At 47.5% G+C, this 8371-nt stretch overlaps 1 protein-coding gene across 1 annotated transcript in view; it reads right to left on the reverse strand.

The window, feature by feature from the left end:
• LOC146064825 (cytochrome P450 2K4-like) overlaps positions 1–3557 on the reverse strand; it is a 28782-nt gene extending 25225 nt beyond the window's left edge. The window contains exon 1 of the mRNA XM_083178727.1: positions 3356–3557. The gene's annotated coding sequence lies outside the window, so the exon portion shown is untranslated. The remainder of the gene's footprint in view (positions 1–3355) is intronic.
• Positions 3558–8371: the final 4814 nt, after the last annotated feature.

An 8371-nucleotide genomic window follows, 5' to 3' on the forward strand; every position in this document is an offset into this window, starting at 1 on the left:
ATGGCGGTCTGGCGGAAACAACGAGAGCGGCCCCATCTGTATGTTTGTTCTGTTCTCCTACAGTCGGTAACAATGGGCCTGATTCCTAAGTCTGACACAAACCACACGCAATGCCGATGTTGCTTCTGCCACAAAATTCAGATGGAGCATATGTTGTCTTGTGTGAGGGATGCACTGTATATGCTAGGGGTGCAGAGGGGGTGCACTGTACATGTTGGGGGTGCAGAGGGGGTGCACTGTACATGTTGGGGGTGCACTGTACATGTTGGGGGTGCAGAGGGGGTGCACTGTACATGTTGGGGTGCAGAGGGGGTGCACTGTACATGTTGGGGGTGCACTGTACATGTTGGGGGTGCAGAGGGGGTGCACTGTACATGTTGGGGTGCAGAGGGGATGCACTGTACATGTTGGGGGTGCAGAGGGGTTGCACTGTACATGTTGGGGGTGCACTGTACATGTTGGGGGTGCAGAGGGGGTGCACTGTACATGTTGGGGTGCAGAGGGGATGCACTGTACATGTTGGGGGTGTAGAGGGGATGCACTGTACATGTTGGGGTTGCAGAGGGGGTGCACTGTACATGTTGGGGGGTGCAGAGGGGATGCACTACATGTTGGGGGTGCAGAGGGGGTGCACTGTACATGTTGGGGGGTGCAAAGGGGGTGCACTGTACATGTCGGGGGTGCAGAGGGGGTGCACTGTACATGTTGGGGGTGCAGAGGGGGTGCACTGTAGATGTTGGGGGTGCAGAGGGGGTTCACTGTACATGTTGGGGGGGTGCAGAGGGGGTGCACTGTACATGTCGGGGGTGCAGAGGGGGTGCACTGTACATGTTGGGGGTGCAGAGGGGATGCACTGTACATGTTGGGGGTGCAGAGGGGGTGCACTGTACTTGTTGGGGGTGCAGAGGGGGTGTACTGTACATGTTGGGTGTGCAGAGGGGGTGCACTGTACAAAGTAGATGTTGGGCTGCAGGATGGGGATGAACTGTACATGTGTGGGTGCACTGTACATGTTGGGAGTGCACTGTCCATGTTGGGGTGCAGGTTGGGGAAGAGTGCACTGTCTGGGGGAAATTTACTAAAGGAAATTTGTAAAAAATAGGTGTATTTGTATCCAGAAATATACTTATCTTTGACATTTACTATCCCGAAAATACGGCAATTCGTATTGATAGCACATCAAGACGAATACGAATTGCCGTATTTTCGGGATAGTAAATGTCAAAAATAAGTGTATTTCTGGATACAAATACACCTATTTTTTTTACAAATTTCCTTTAGTAAATTTCCCCCTCTATGTTGGGGTGCAGTATAGGGATACATTGGTCCATGGGTTTCTGATGTGGTAATACTAGAATACTAGATCATAATGTATGAAATGAGAGTGCACTCCAGTAACATCCAGGAAGTATTAGCTGTGCTTCTGTGAATAACCCTATGCCATTCCTGGGTGTGTGTGTGTGTAATCCGGAGAAGCTGCAGCTCTCAGTCCCCATACTCCCCCTGTGTGATCAATCCCAGCTATACATGGGGTCTGGGCATTGAGTGCCTCTTAAGGTTATGTGTACTTACAGTATGTTTATTGCATCTAGTTAACCATAGTTACTGATGTCATGCATCATAAAGGTGGTCACAAGATACTGTTCAGCATGATACTAATTATGGCGCAGCAGCGGCGTAACTATAGCACCGCAGCCCCCGCCACCGCGGGGGGCGCTGTGCATGTGGGGGCGCCGGGGGCTGCGGTGCTATAGTTACACCCCCCCCCCCCAATACCCCGCAGACTTACCTATCTCGCTGGTCCCGGCGGCTCCGTTCTTCTGCTGAGGACCACCACAAAATGGCCGCCCCCATATAGCACACAGTTCTCTGAAACTGTCTGCTGTATGGGGGCGGCGATTTTGTGGTGGTCCTCAGCAGAAGAAGAACGGAGCCGCCGGGACCAGCGCGATAGGTAAGGCTGCAGGGGATTGGGGGGGGGGGGTTGTTTGCATGGGCGGTGGGGCAGCGGGGGATTGGGGGTGCTTGGCGTGGCGTGGGCGGCTGCGGTGGGCGGGGGGCCCCTAACGGCGAGGGGGCACCCAAAACTTAGTTACGCCACTGTGGCGCAGAGATCTCCGATAGCGGAGACTAAACACGCAGGCAGGTATGCGCCTGGCACAGCTGCTTCTTGTTATCAGTTGATACATCTTGAAGTGCATACATTATTTTTTCATTATCAGTTATGTATATAGCACACACATATTCCACAGCTCTGTATAATATTTGCATATTCACCTCTGTCCCTGTCCCAGTGGAGCTTACAATCTATATTCCCTACCACATCTACATGCACACAGAGACATTCTAGGGTTAATTTTGTTGGGAGCCAATTAACCAACCAGTAAATTTTTACATTGCTGGAAGAACCGGAGTACCCGGAGGAAACCCACGCAAGTACAGGGAGAATATACAAACTCCGCACAGTTAGGGCCATTTTGGGGATCAAACCCATGACCTCAGTGCTGTGAGGCAGTAATGCTAACCATTACACCGTCCATGCTAAATAGTAAACTAAATATGTAAGCCTAAATCATTTATTGGGTAATATACACAGCTGTAAAACAATAACGCTCACAATAATACATACTTGCCTACTTTTGAAAACTAGTTTCAGGGAGATTATACTTCGTAATAAAATTTTGCAAAGCGCCCATTGAGGGGGCGTGTCAAGCTCCGCTCTAAAGGGCGTGTCTAGTTCCATATACGGAGAGATTGTGAAAATATATTGTGAACATGGCACCTAGAAGCGTGGGTGTGTAATTTAAAATGACTTATATACAAATGTAGATGAGCCCCAGAGCAGTTAGTAAGAATTACTATACTTGGTAAAGTGCTGGGAAATGGTGCTGATGATTCAATGTAACTATATCTGTGTCTCTTTCTTTTTTCCCCCAAAAAATGTAACAGTGCAATGTGGGCTAGGTGAAATGAGGGAGATTACTAGACTAATGAGGGAGAGAGGGAGATTGCTTCTATTTCAGGGAGTCTTCTGCAGAATGCAGGAGGGTAAGCAACTATGCAATAATATACTATGGGTCTATTTAGTAAAGAACATGGTCATAGTTTAAATAACAGCAGCGCGTTATCACAGAATATTTCAAGACAACCGTATATGTATATAAGACTTTGAGCTAAAGATAAGTCCGGACGAAGTTCCTAGAGTCAGACTCGATATAGACTGTACACAGTGAGTGCATGTGTGTGTATAAGTGTATAATACACTACAGAGTATTTAAGGAGATAACACTGATAGTTCATAGACAAAAGCTAAGCCAAAACAGTGTATAAAATGCATATTAAATTGTGTTCTTACTGTGAGTGCTGCAGAGACTGCAACAAGCCTTGAATCGGTTTCCTTATCCCGTCCTTCCTGTGCGAGCTGTGGGTGTACTTTTAAACGCTAGAGAAATCAACACACAGACTTTTAGACCATAATTCCAGTGGACTCCGCCCTTCAGTAAACACACAGAAGCTCTGGAGAAAGCATGCCATGGAAAAATAGCACTGTATAACAATCTGTGGCTGTACTGTGTGGGACATTGGCCCTTATGCTGCCCATACACTTGTGAGATATTGTATACAATCCTTCTATTTCAACCTCATCTGGCCGAGAAATCTAATGATTGTATGCACAAAATGTGTACCATTCGACGCGATGCGCGGGCACGCCGCTCGATTGTCGTGTCTCGCGGTCTTATGTGCTGTACATAATTGTATGTGCAGTCGAATGCTGTTTTGTGCGCATGCGATTTTTCAAAACGGCTATGTGCAATTCTTGAAGAGTTCTGGTCACTTCCTAGCCCCTCCTCTTCCACCCACCCTTTTTTATCAAACGGTGCATTCGATAAATTGCATGATCAAATGCAAAATCGAATGCACTAAAATGCTTTGGTACTTGTTTCCTAGCACGGCGCCACCGATTTTGATTGTATCCATCGGGTCGGAAAAATCGTGTAGATCGCATCGCATGCCAACCAAATCGCATGCGATGCGATCGACCCGATTTTTACATTGGAATCAATGTAAAATGGTCCCTGAGACCCGATTTTACATTGATTTCAATGTAAAAAGCCCCAAAACACCCCATTTTAATACCCAAATCCCCCCTCATGTTTTAAATCCTCCCCCCCATTCTTAATGCCACCCCACTATTGACGCCAACCCGAAGCGTGGCGAGCGCAGCGAGCCTGCGAGGGGCGGCGGTACGCGTCCTCCGACCTTTTCATACCCCTACTATCCTCGTCGGCGTGGAGTTGATCTTATAAAGTGTGGCGAGTGCAGCGAGCCACCCAGCCCGGAGCGTGGCGAGCGCTCGGTGGCTCGCTACACTTTATAAAATCATATTGGCCCATTTCACATTGTCACCGATGTAAAATCGGGTTGATCGCGTTAATTTTCATTGACAAATAATTTAACATTGTTCCCTATGGGAAAATCACGCTGATCGCGTCGGTAGCATCGCGGCCCCTTATTAGGGGCCGGGATGGACGCGATCAACGTGATTTTGTCTTTCACCGGCAAATTAGCTGGTGATTGACATAAAATCGGGTCCATCGCGTTGATTGTATGTCTTAAGTGCCTTAAACTTAAGGCATACAATCAACGAGATGGGCGCCGTGCTAGGAAACAAGTACCAATGCTTTTTTTCATGCGATTTATCGAATGCTGAGCTTAACGGGAAATCGAACCCGAGATTGCATCGAATGTAAACGCATAAGTGTATTGTTCTCAAAATGGGCAAAACCATGTGCACTGCAGGTGGGGCAGATGTAACATGTACAGAGAGAGTTACATTTGGGTGGGGTGTGTTGAAACTGAAATCTAAATTGCAGTGTAAAAATAATGCAGTTAGTATTTATCCTGCACAGAAAAAAACCCTCTCTATACATGTTACATCTGCACCACCTGCAGTGCACATGGTTTTACCCATTTTGAGAACAAATTTGTACTGCGATCATCTGAATAAGGGCTGTTAGAGTTAGAAGCGATGGCAGCTTTTAGTTATTAGGGGTGTGCACCGGGCACTTATCTTGTATCGTATTTTGGGTTTGGGGTCTGTTTCTCCGGCTGTGTTTTGGGTCTTGATCTGTTCCAAAACACCACCCTTCCGGGTTTTGTGTTTTGGATTTTTATTTTTTTTTTATTATTTTTTTTATAAAAACTGGTAAATACTGTACGCAGAATTTGGCTTTTTGCTTAATTTCCACTCATTTCCAGTCTATCCTGAACACCACACAATTTTGTTTTTAGGTCAAAAGGTTGCACCGAGGTAGCTGGATAACTATGCTAAGTGAGCATAGTGGGCAGCATAAACATGTGGCGCATCTAGGAGTGGCACTGCAGCGGCAGACAGGATGGCAGTTTGAAAAACTAGGCCCCAAAAAGCACATACCGCCTATAAAAAAAGAGGTGCAAGATGGAATTGTCTGTGGGCCCTCCCACCCACCCTTATGTTGCGTAAAAAGGACATGCACACTGTCTTTAACAAACCAATCATTTCAGCACCAGGGTTTGCCACACAAGTGTGACTGAAATGCTTGGTTTGTTTGGGCCTCCACAAGAAAAGAAGCAAGTCACCTCTCCCTGTACAAACCGGCTCCACAGAGGCAAGATGTTATCCTCCTCCTCCGTTTTGTCACCCCCATTAGTGTGTACATCCTCATCCTAACAGATTATCAATTCATCCCCACTAGACTCCACAGTCACAGGTCCCTCTGTAGTCTCTGGAGGCAATTGCTGGTCTTCATTGAAGAATTGATCATTCATTTTGATGAACATCATCCTCTCCGCATTTTGCGGAAGCAACCTCCTACGCCTCTCGCTGATCAGGTTCGCAGCTGTACTAAAAACTCTTTCGGAGTACACACTGGAGGGGGGGGTGGGGCAACTAAGGTAGATTAGAGCCAGTTTGTACAGGGGCTTCCAAATTGCTTCCTTTTCCTGCCAGTACATGTATGGACTGTCTGACATGTCTACTTGGATGCTATCACCAAACCAGACTCGCTCCTGCTCGCCCTGCATCACTGCCAGCAGTTTGGGTAGGAAATCTTAGTTGTTTCATTGCAGCCAAAGGTGTGGGAGAAAATGAAGGGGGAAAAAAACACAAAAAAAGAAAATGAAGGAGGAGCTGTGGCCATGTTATGGTCCACTTCAGATGACAATCTCTTGATCAGCAGGTCTTTGCACCTTTGTAGACTTGTGACATATGTAGGGCATCATCCACAAGAGCTACATGCTTTGCGGAATCGCAACACTTTAGCTCCTCCATCATTTTCTCCAGCTGCTTCTGCAACAGCCTGATCAGGAGAATAACCTGATTCAAGCTGGTAGTGTCGGATCTGACTTCACATGTGGCAAGTTCAAACAGCTGTAAAACCTTGCACAATGCGGAAATCAGTCCAATGTAAGTTAATGTAAAATAAATTTTAAGCATCGGCAGCTCCTACCTCATTGTAGGAGGGGGGCTACTGCTTGCTGTGATTCTGGCACTCCCTTGCCCACTGCTGATCCCTCTCTGCACCTCGTCCCATTTACATTTCAGAAGACAGGCACTATGATTGGCAAATGCACAGTATCCACCTCGGTACTGTGATTACACATGCCCCGAGTTTCTATGGGCTGAGCCCTGAGGGAGGAAGCACCTCCCAATGGGACTGCCTTAGATGACTTCCTATTTAAGTCACTTCCAGTTAGGACCGGCGCTTCCACTAGGCAGTTTTAGGCAGCTGCCTTTGGGCGCTGGGTGCCTGAGGGTAGTCTGCTGTCGCTGTCAGATGGAAAATTGAAGAAAACAGTAGTGGCCATAACACCTGCCTCTGCTTCTAGTACTGCCTACTGCCTGCTGACGCCTCTAGGATCCGATACAGCGGCGGCTGCAACACAAGCAGGCAGGAGAAGGGACTCTGGGGCTGCCCACTGACAGCAGCTGTGCGCTACATAAAGGGGCGGAACTATTGGCGGCGCAGTGCATCGGTGATCATGTAGCCCAACCGCTGCCCATCAGCACTGCATGCTGCCGCCGTTTCCATGTTTATTTTTTTTTTCAACTTAAAGTGGCACAGCGGCAGCATGGGTGTGTAGGAGGTACACGGACCTGACAGGATGCTGCAGGGGGGAGGTATGCAGAAACCCCCCTTCCTGGACACTGCAGGGCAGCCGTGGGATTCCCTCAGCCTGCACAGCTCACTTGTCTGCCCTGTGCTGCTCCCGGCCATGCGTGTATGTCAGGAGTCAGGCTGCTGGAGGGAGCAGAAGAAGAGAGAAGTGGGTCCCAGTGGCAGAAGGTTGGGAAGCTCAGGAGGGTGCATGGATGAATGAAAAGTTGCAGTGAGGTGAATCGGTCCGGAATGTCTCCCAAATGCAGCCTTCTTTTAAGCACAGGGGGGCAGCTTAGTAGCTACTACACACCCCCTGAAGCCTAACACTATCCCCCCAGCAGCCTATCTCTAACCATACATACCCCTCCCCACAGCCTAACTCTAACTATACCTCCAGCATCCCGCAACCTAACGCTAAGTATACACCTCCCATAGCCTAACCCTAAGTATATACCCCCCCATAGCCTATTCTTAACTATACACCCCCCCCCCCCCCGTAGCCTAAGCTTAATTTTATACCCCTTCTCTGCAGCCTTTAACACTAACCATACACACACACCACAGCCTATAACCCTAACCATACAAACACCATGCAGCCTATAACCATAATTATCCATACACATACCCCTCACTCTAACCCTAACCTTCTCCCCCACAACCCTTACCCCAGGGTGTGGCATAATATGTCAAGGGCATTATGGTGTACGGTATAATGTGTCAGGGGGAATATAGTGTGTGGCATAATGTGTCAGGGTGATTGAGGTTTGTGGTATAATGTGTCTGGGGCATTATAGTGTGTGGTATAATGTGTAATAAGCATTATGGTGTGTGGTAAGATAGGTAAGGGGCATTTTTCGGTTATTAAGCTGATTTTTTTGTTACAGAAAAATTTGAAGCTCTTCAGGAGGATTATTTGTCTCAAATAGCTCTTGCCCAATTAAAGTTGGAGACTACTGGTGTAGATAATTGTTTGTGTTGGTATTATGGCCATTTGGATGCTGGCATCAGTATTCTTGACACCGCCATCTTATACTCTACCCAGATCATTACACCAGCAAGGGCCTCTCTATACCATAGTTGACCACTTTCCGGTATGAAATAGTGGGAAAGTCCATTGCCTTCTGCTTTGTTAACATACCACCATCTCTAACTTCACAATACCAGCAATTATAATATAACATAGCTTGGGGTGGGGAGATGATAATGGAATCACGCTGCCCACGACTGGTTCA

This window comes from Crinia signifera, chromosome 3 (assembly GCF_055691185.1).
Source record: "Crinia signifera chromosome 3, ASM5569118v1, whole genome shotgun sequence".
Lineage (NCBI taxonomy): Eukaryota > Metazoa > Chordata > Amphibia > Anura > Myobatrachidae > Crinia > Crinia signifera.